The following is an 8,773-nucleotide window of genomic DNA, read 5'->3' as shown; positions in this document are numbered from 1 at the left end:
GCGCCACACGACAACGGATGTACGCGCGAAAACGGATATCATAATATAATGTTATTATTATATATATATTATCTTATGATATTGTGACCACCGCCGTCGAAATTCCCACCATCTATAGTCGGCGGCGGTCGTCGCGATCTTTCTCTCACTCGCGGTATTTTTTTTTCCCGGAAATTTCTCTGTCCGCTAATAATATCGCGTTAATGGCTGCTGCTGCACGCGGCTGTCACGTGTGGTTATTATATATATATACATATAGGTAGGACTGCAGGTAAGTAAAAACCGATATTCGATAAATAAAAAAGACTTTATCCGTTAATAAAAATCCATATTTCCATCGAAAACGAAGACGCTGCGCAGATGCACTTGCAGTTTACTCATATATAGTATAGGTACGCAGCGGTATATTATGAAGATACTCTATATTATTATCTATATAGACACTAGAAAACTCACTACATATACAGACGTATTATGATTATTATAACTTTATGTTTAAAATTCTATTAAAATTTGAACTATTTTTGCGATTTTATGAACGATAATTTTTCACGATTTCTATTTATAAAATATTCAATTTTAGCCTAACATTCGTAGAAACCGAATACGAGGTTAATTACATTATATGTTGTTCTAATTATGAATAAATAAATAATCGGGTGTAATATAGCAGAAATTGATGGGTGTTGGACACTCGTCTCGCTTCGGCGGTTTAAGCATTTAGCGCGTGATAGATGTAGGCGTGCTGCATAAATGCATAATAATTAATAATTATTATAAAATAGATACAAGTCTAAAACTACTAAATTATTTGTAAAAGTTTCGTATTTTTCTATAATATGCTCTCTCGCTTCATATAGCACACAAAACTTGAAATTCATTTTACAACCTGACTTACTAGTTTAATAATTACAATTTTAGAAAAAAGTGTATATTTCTTAATTGGTATGCATATTATTATTTAAATTATTAAATATTTTCAAAAAATAAAATGTACTCGCTTCTCTTATTAACTGTATATTTTATTCACAAATATTTAACGTAGGTTGTTTTTATTATAAAAATTTGGTCAAATTATTAAACTACTAAGTTTTTTTAATAAACAGGTATTACAAAATGTTTTGAAAACCCTATATGAATTTATTATAGCCAGACGCCCAGACAGCAAGCAGCATACCTACGTCACGAAAAGTCACGACTCACGACGACCGGACGACGTATTATTATTTTTATAAAATCAATTTTCCACCGTATAATTTTTAGTATAATAGATATTATAACAAACATTTTAACGTTATATACGAATATAGATTTTGTTATTCCATTTATACGTATAACTGACGATTAATAGGTTATTATTTATTCTAGTTTTGTTTTCATATTTGTTATGCGCATATTTTATTGATGTTTGCTTCTATATAACTTAAGAGCTCAGGACTAGTTAGGTAGGTAATGAAAGTACATTTTTAAGCAATAAAACGTAAATCATTGTGTTATAAAAATGTTTCAGAACGTCGCAAGGTTTACTATAATGTGTACTTATTAATAGGTTAGATTTAAAAATTAGACAAAAAAATTATTGAAACGAAAAACACGTTTAAAAGAATGTATAATATTTATAAACTATGAGGTTAACCTGTATTTTTTATTTATTTACCTATGTCAATTGCTTATGCTGAAACTTTCAAGTTTCGTTAAAAAAATCTAAAGACAATAATAAAATCACCCCGAATTTAAATTGTAAGTATTAGCATTTATACAAGTCTTACCATTTAAGACATAAAATTATAGATTTCTTCAAAATGAAAGTTATAGATGTGTTACATCATATTTACAGTTAATATGATATTAAAACCTTAATTATTTCCAAGATAAGTTTTTTGTATAACTTTCAATAATCATTCTAAGTTCTAACATTTATTTTATTATAATTAGGTAACTATTATCCTTTATATTAATGATTCGTTACAACTAAAGTTTACAATACTCTACTCTAACTCTATCTCGTAGATTTTCGAGGAAGGAACAAACATTCTTAAAATATTTTAAAATTAAATCAAATAGTTATATGAATCACCATAGTATCCAAGTTTTATACCTGTAAATTGAGAGAAAGCTATGATAAAATATTGTTTGCATAAAAAAAATAATTTTGTCAAAAACTATATATATATAGCTTTGCGTAAATTAAATATTTTTGTGTTCTCTCTGTTTTTCATTAGTTTGACGATAAAAAAGTACTTATCGGGAATTCACAACTTATTTGGTACTAAAAACTAAATACCATTGCAAAACCAAGGTATTACTCCCTCCACTCAGAATCTCAAAATAAAAACCACTGAATGTGCCAAATTTTTAAATATTTCTATGAGTTTCAATACACCAATCGTCACAGTGAGATATTTATTTTGTAATGTACATTATTAATTATTTATTTATTATTTATAAGTGTATAAGGAAAACTGCAGTGGTAGAAATGATTTAATTAAGCGTGCAAGTTATTAGATATGGATTATTAACTGTAGGCGCCACGCGTAGAATCGTTCTAATGATCTATGATCATAGTGTGATTTCTTTATTTATTCTAAATGAAACAAGACGAACGTAAATATAATAGGTAACTAGTCATAGTTCCGGATAAACTAATGCAAAATAAATGAAAAATTACTATTCATACTGCAGGATTTAACTTTTATTATTGCTTTCAAATTTATTTCATAAAAACATAATATACCACTATTCTGAGTCGAGACACACAGCTAGAGTTGTCTTTATTCTGATAGCTGATGGTTCTTTAATAGTATCGTTTTAGTCCGTGTTTTTTTAGTTAGCAGCTTTCAATAAACATAATGACCAATGAAGACATCTCATGTATTATTCTGGTTTTCACTCGTTTCAAATAGATGTTTCTCCATCTACGTATCCTAATAATATCCTATTATAGGTATACAAAATGCCCGTGAGTGAAGAAACTATATTTTAAAATTTGGAAAAAACGATTCGACTACTAGTTAACGTACCGAGTACTCGAATATAATAACTACGATCGTGGTGTCGTTATTATTTTATACCGCGTGCGTGTACTGGAGTTCAGCTGTTGATTGATTCTTTAAAACCGCGATCGACCTCCTATTAGAGGTCAGGTTTGAAATCCTATTTTCTCATAATTTGTTTTTAATAAAAAATTCTGTCACGAACATAAAATGTGCCATCCGACATCTATTGACCCCCCCTCCACCCTCACACCCTATCAACGAGGCAGTGGCCGGGGAACCGTAAAATATAATACCTGTATAGTAATATTATTATAACATTTATAACAGTGTCTAACGAAATAATAACAGCAGCTATTAATTATATATAGTGTTAATCAAATTATACTATCTATACCTACCTATATCTACCTACCTACAAAACCATCATATTATTGCTATTATTATACATTATTATTACCATTAATCGTTGTGCGTGCACGTGTTGCCCATGTACTCGATATTATTATGATTTATAGATTTATAAATCACTGAAGCAGTTATTGCGTCTCGCGTTTGCGCGCTGTCGTGCGCGTATCGGGAAATCGGAAGGGAACTTCAACGCTAACACCGCCGCCGGCGCTGTAGCAGACAATGCACAATAATATTATTATTCTATTAAATAGGTGGCACGACCGAGACTGTGTATACGCTTCGAGTCGCACATAAGATAATTTGTTTATTATTAGGTACCGTGTGCTCGCCGCACAAAACGATATTATTATCGTTGTGCCGCGGGTAGGTACTAATCTACGACGACGGTGGCGTCGCATTCGAACGCCGCAATTACCGGTCGGTAGACACCTGCACAGTAATAATAATATTGTAATGATTATTATGATTATTATTATTATTATACTGTAACGACCGACGACATTCGCGATCGTTCGACGCCGCCCGACCACCGCAGTCTGTCGGATGTCCGAGCTGTTGCTGCTGCTGCGGCGGCGGCGGCGATTCGCGATTTCACTTTTCTGCGCTATAGGTCGTATCCGTTCCATGCTAAGAATTATTTTTTCTCACGCGCGCGCATTTCCGCCGGGCCTTCGCTTCCTCGCCGCTGTTACATTTTACACTATACCCGTGTTTATTATAATGTAAAATATTTGAAAAAAAAATACCACGTCCATCATCGCCGTCGTATTTCCACCGGGTGAGCGCGATTCTATGCAATTTATTCACGCGCGTATGTGGTGTATCCGTGAGAATGCCGAGAATCCGCGTAAACAATATACCATACATAATATACCTAATATATTATAATAATACACCTATCCAATGTAGGATGAACCGTGTGTATTCAACCGGTGGTGGCCGTTTTCACTTTTTTGTTTTTACCAACAATAATAGATAATAATACGTAACGATGTGTATATTTATATCATGACTGTAATCGTTTGACTCGTTTACACTATATACTCACGCATAAAATTTAGCACCTAAAAGTGAGCACATTTAGTTGCGGGAACGCGATACCTACAAGACGTTGGTATATATTATACAAAGTTACCAAATGATAATACGTCAATAACGAGTAACGGAGTAAGTAATAAAATTAGTACATCGAACAGAAAATTAGGACTGACGTTTGTTAATAATATAAATTGTGTGAAATTGTGTATACGGATTTATACATATGACATTATAGTAATATACTAATATAATATAGTATATAATAAGGGCTCAGTTGTATATCATTTATTATTACAATATTACGACAAATCACGCTTGACTTAAGACATTCTTTATATTAATTGATATACTTTACTATGGGTAAAGTATAATAATAATATTGTTATTATTATTATTATATTTTGTTACCGAATTTATAAATAAATTAATTTGCGTTAATATCTACTATTATTAAGTTAAGTTGAAACTTGTACTCGCATTATTTTGTTACCTTGCTAAAATGTTTTATAAAACCCGTTTATTTCTATAAATAAACATTTCAAAAGTTCGTTTCACTTTTATATCTATTTATCATTATTATTATAGTTTTTTTTTTTTTATCGATTTTTTTATGAATAAATTTAGTATCGTTGACTGGGTCATTTGCTTTACATATATATGATATTTAAAAAATATATTTATATAATATAGTATATATTTAGGATATTAACCTTGTTAATATATTATATATCATTATTTATTAATATTATTATTCGTGGAAAAATATTTTTCTTATTTCGCCAAAAATGTTTAAATTTAATAACCGGATAATAATTTAATACTTCGATAATGTTTTACAGTTTTACTGAATCTTATTGGGGACAAGACGTATAGGATCTGTTAATAATCTACCTAATCAAGTTTACTGCTTTCAAATGTCAACATTTTATGTAATATATAGAGCCGTTAAAAATGATAAAACAAAAACATTTATTTAATATATTTGGGGAAAGTATCTTCGGTTTCTTTGCATGTTACACTAGTAAGACTTAAATTACGTGTTGAGCCGATAGTGTTGTTAGAAACTGTTTTTTTCGATTTACCTAATATCTTTTTCATATACCTAGTCACGACATGTCGTTCCACTTTTTGGGATGATCACATGATGGATCTAAATTCATGTAATTATCATGCCAAAGCATTATAAAACCTATATATATCTAATAGTGATTAAGTAGAATATTATATAAATCATTTTTTAAGTACTAAATCTATATTATACATAATATACGGTATACATGTGGCGCATGTGCCAAGTTAATTAACTTTTATTTTTATTTTTTTATTTAATATTAAAGCATACGCAATCTGTACCATCAATCGATATGAGCATATATGTGATGATTTAATACAAATGTAATGCATAATTGGAATAAGAGCTACCCATTAGTGACATTTGATCGAGAGTTGTTTAGTTAACTATCTAAATTCATATATTATAATTTATAATACATATAATTCATATTATATGTATATATATTATATATACTGTTATAAAGTATATATACTCTTTTCCTTAGTTAGTTTCTTAACAAGTCATGGCAGCAGTTCCTTTTTAGACGATGCCTGGGGTTTCTAAGTAAGGTTTGGGTTGATAGGTTTTTATGAGTAGATTTTAATTAATAAAAAATAAAACTAGACACGACATGTTTTAGAATGTTAGAAATACCAAAAATATAATATAGAAGAGTTTAAACATTTAGATTCAGCCATCATATATCCAAAGACATGCCCGTTTAATGTCTAACCCCCAAATTATAAAAATAAACAGAAAGTATCTAATAAATAAGATTCAAAACTACTAAAGTGAAAGTTAAATAGAAGTAGAAGAAGAAACTTACCCGAGATATAATATACGTACTTTTTGATTTCTATGATAGTATTTAGTGTATTACACTATTTTACTCATAGAGTTATAGTAGTTAGTTACTACCAGACATTACTTGTCTAAATTAGTATACTTTAACTTTCAATTAATTTATTGTAATATAAGAAACATTTTAAATACATTTTTAACAACATATTAAAACAGAATAACTTTCTGAATCAATAACATTCGTTATTAATTTTAAAAAAAACCGAACAAAACGTTTTGCAACACGTGTAATATTTTTCATTGAACTTCGTGGGTAAATGTTACGATTTCTCACATTATTATATAAGATTAATAGGATATTACAACCACCTGCGTTGTTTTCTTTTTACAAACAGACCACAAATCAAAATCGCGTTCATCAGTTTTAATTTAATGTTGTCAGCTTTAATTTTAATTAATATTAACACCGGAGCAATACCCGTAAATAATTAAATAAGTAAATAAATATATTTTTCTAAAAATTCCAAATTTGATTGATTGATGATTGCTTGTAGATAGAGAGTAATAAACTTAAACTTAACTTTAATTTCAATTTTAATTATTATTTTACATGTATACATGTATACATTTAAAAGGACTTCTGAAGGTTTTATAAAGCGCATTTCAATTTTAATTTTTAAATCAAATACTCATAACGAAAAAAGTAACATATAGGTACGCACTGGGCGAGACTGCAAAAAGACATCCGTAGTCAACATGTTAAAACCCTGATGATGCGTGTATATTTTAATACAATAGAACAATTATAATATTCACCAAGTATGTAAGTAGATAGAAAATATAAATTTAAAATATAGACTTATACTTTTAAGCAATAAAATAATAACTAGGCACTTAAAAAAATATTTAAGAATAGAATAAAATTGTTACCAAACAATGAATCAAGTAAATAAAATATTGACAATAATCAAAACTATTTATGTACCTCTTACAATCATTTTCGAATATATCTGTGGTAGAAATGTATTGTAACGACGGAACTATAACAGTTATGCGTTAGGTCTTAGGTAACATGAACAATCGATAGTTAACCGAAATCTTGTGGTCCGGAAGAAAGTCATAAAATTATGTGTAGAAAATACGATTTAAACAATATATTGGTTAGCGTGACTAAAATTATGTATTTTATGTAGGTATATCTTATACGATCTAAATATATAGGTATATGAATATTTGAATAATGATAGGCAATTTTCAAACCGGAAGGGTAAAGTCCGTATTATAAAACACATCATAGTTATATATTGAATAGATTTTTTTTTAAATTGTTATAATTTACAAAACATAAACGTAAAACGTTGTCGTTACAAATTAAGTAGTATTGTTTTACTATAAGTACATTTAATATATTTATTTTATATGTCATCTACGTTTTACTCCTCCTTTATAATTAATAGTTATAAATGGTTTATGAAATTAAATATATATTTATATAAATTATAATGTATTAAAGTCAAAATGAAAATAATAGATAGGTATAAAATATATTTTATATAGATAGTCATATAGTTTAATATAAATGATTAGTGCTATTTATGTTTGAGCTCTAATATAATTAGTTAGGAATATTATGTAATAGTTTTAACGCTATATAATTTATTGTTTTCTGTGCATAAAACATAAATGTGTATAAATTATATGATATACATTTTCAATTTTAAATAGCAGATGAGTATAAATCTATTTTTTTACTATAATTGATTATAAACTAAAATACGTTATCATATTATACAGAATAACTCATAAAATCCTATAGAATTGAATAGTATTTTAAATATACGTTACGCGATTACTTAGATTGTAGTAAGTTGTTCATTAAACTATTATATCATGTTTTTACATATTTATACTATGATACCATGTTTTATTAATCAAAAACAATTTTTAAATGTGGGCTAGCGCTAGACAAATTTTATTTTTTGGGATTACGGAAAAAACTGGATGGTAGCAAATTTGTAGCAATATTTTTGTTGCCGACATATTACAAAAACAAGTAAGTAACATCATCTGAAAATGGCGTTGTAAATTTAGCAAATAGGAAGTAAAACTTTTATATTTATTTCAAAGTAAAATAGTATTTGTAGTTTTTTTAAAAGTCGGTACAAGTAAATTATCTTCCGTGATTCTGAGAAAAATGAACGGAATAGAGAATTCTAATAATAGCATAGCTAAATTAAGCATATCTGTAGAATATTGATGTATAAATGTTATAGGTTCTTGCATAATAAGTGTCATCGTGGCCAGGTGCCCCCTTGTCAGTTATACGGTTTGTCAATTGTCACTATTAATACATTTGAAAATATCTAATAATTAATTATGAAAAGAATAAATTAGCCTTAGTATGCAATTGTTTAAGATTCAAAAAACTATAATAAATAAAAATAAAAAACTAATATTTATAAGTTTAGTATAT

This window comes from Rhopalosiphum padi, chromosome 3 (genome assembly GCF_020882245.1).
Source record: "Rhopalosiphum padi isolate XX-2018 chromosome 3, ASM2088224v1, whole genome shotgun sequence".
Lineage (NCBI taxonomy): Eukaryota > Metazoa > Arthropoda > Insecta > Hemiptera > Aphididae > Rhopalosiphum > Rhopalosiphum padi.
The sequence above is the reverse complement of the archived record's forward strand: the minus strand, read 5'-3'. Positions refer to the sequence as shown.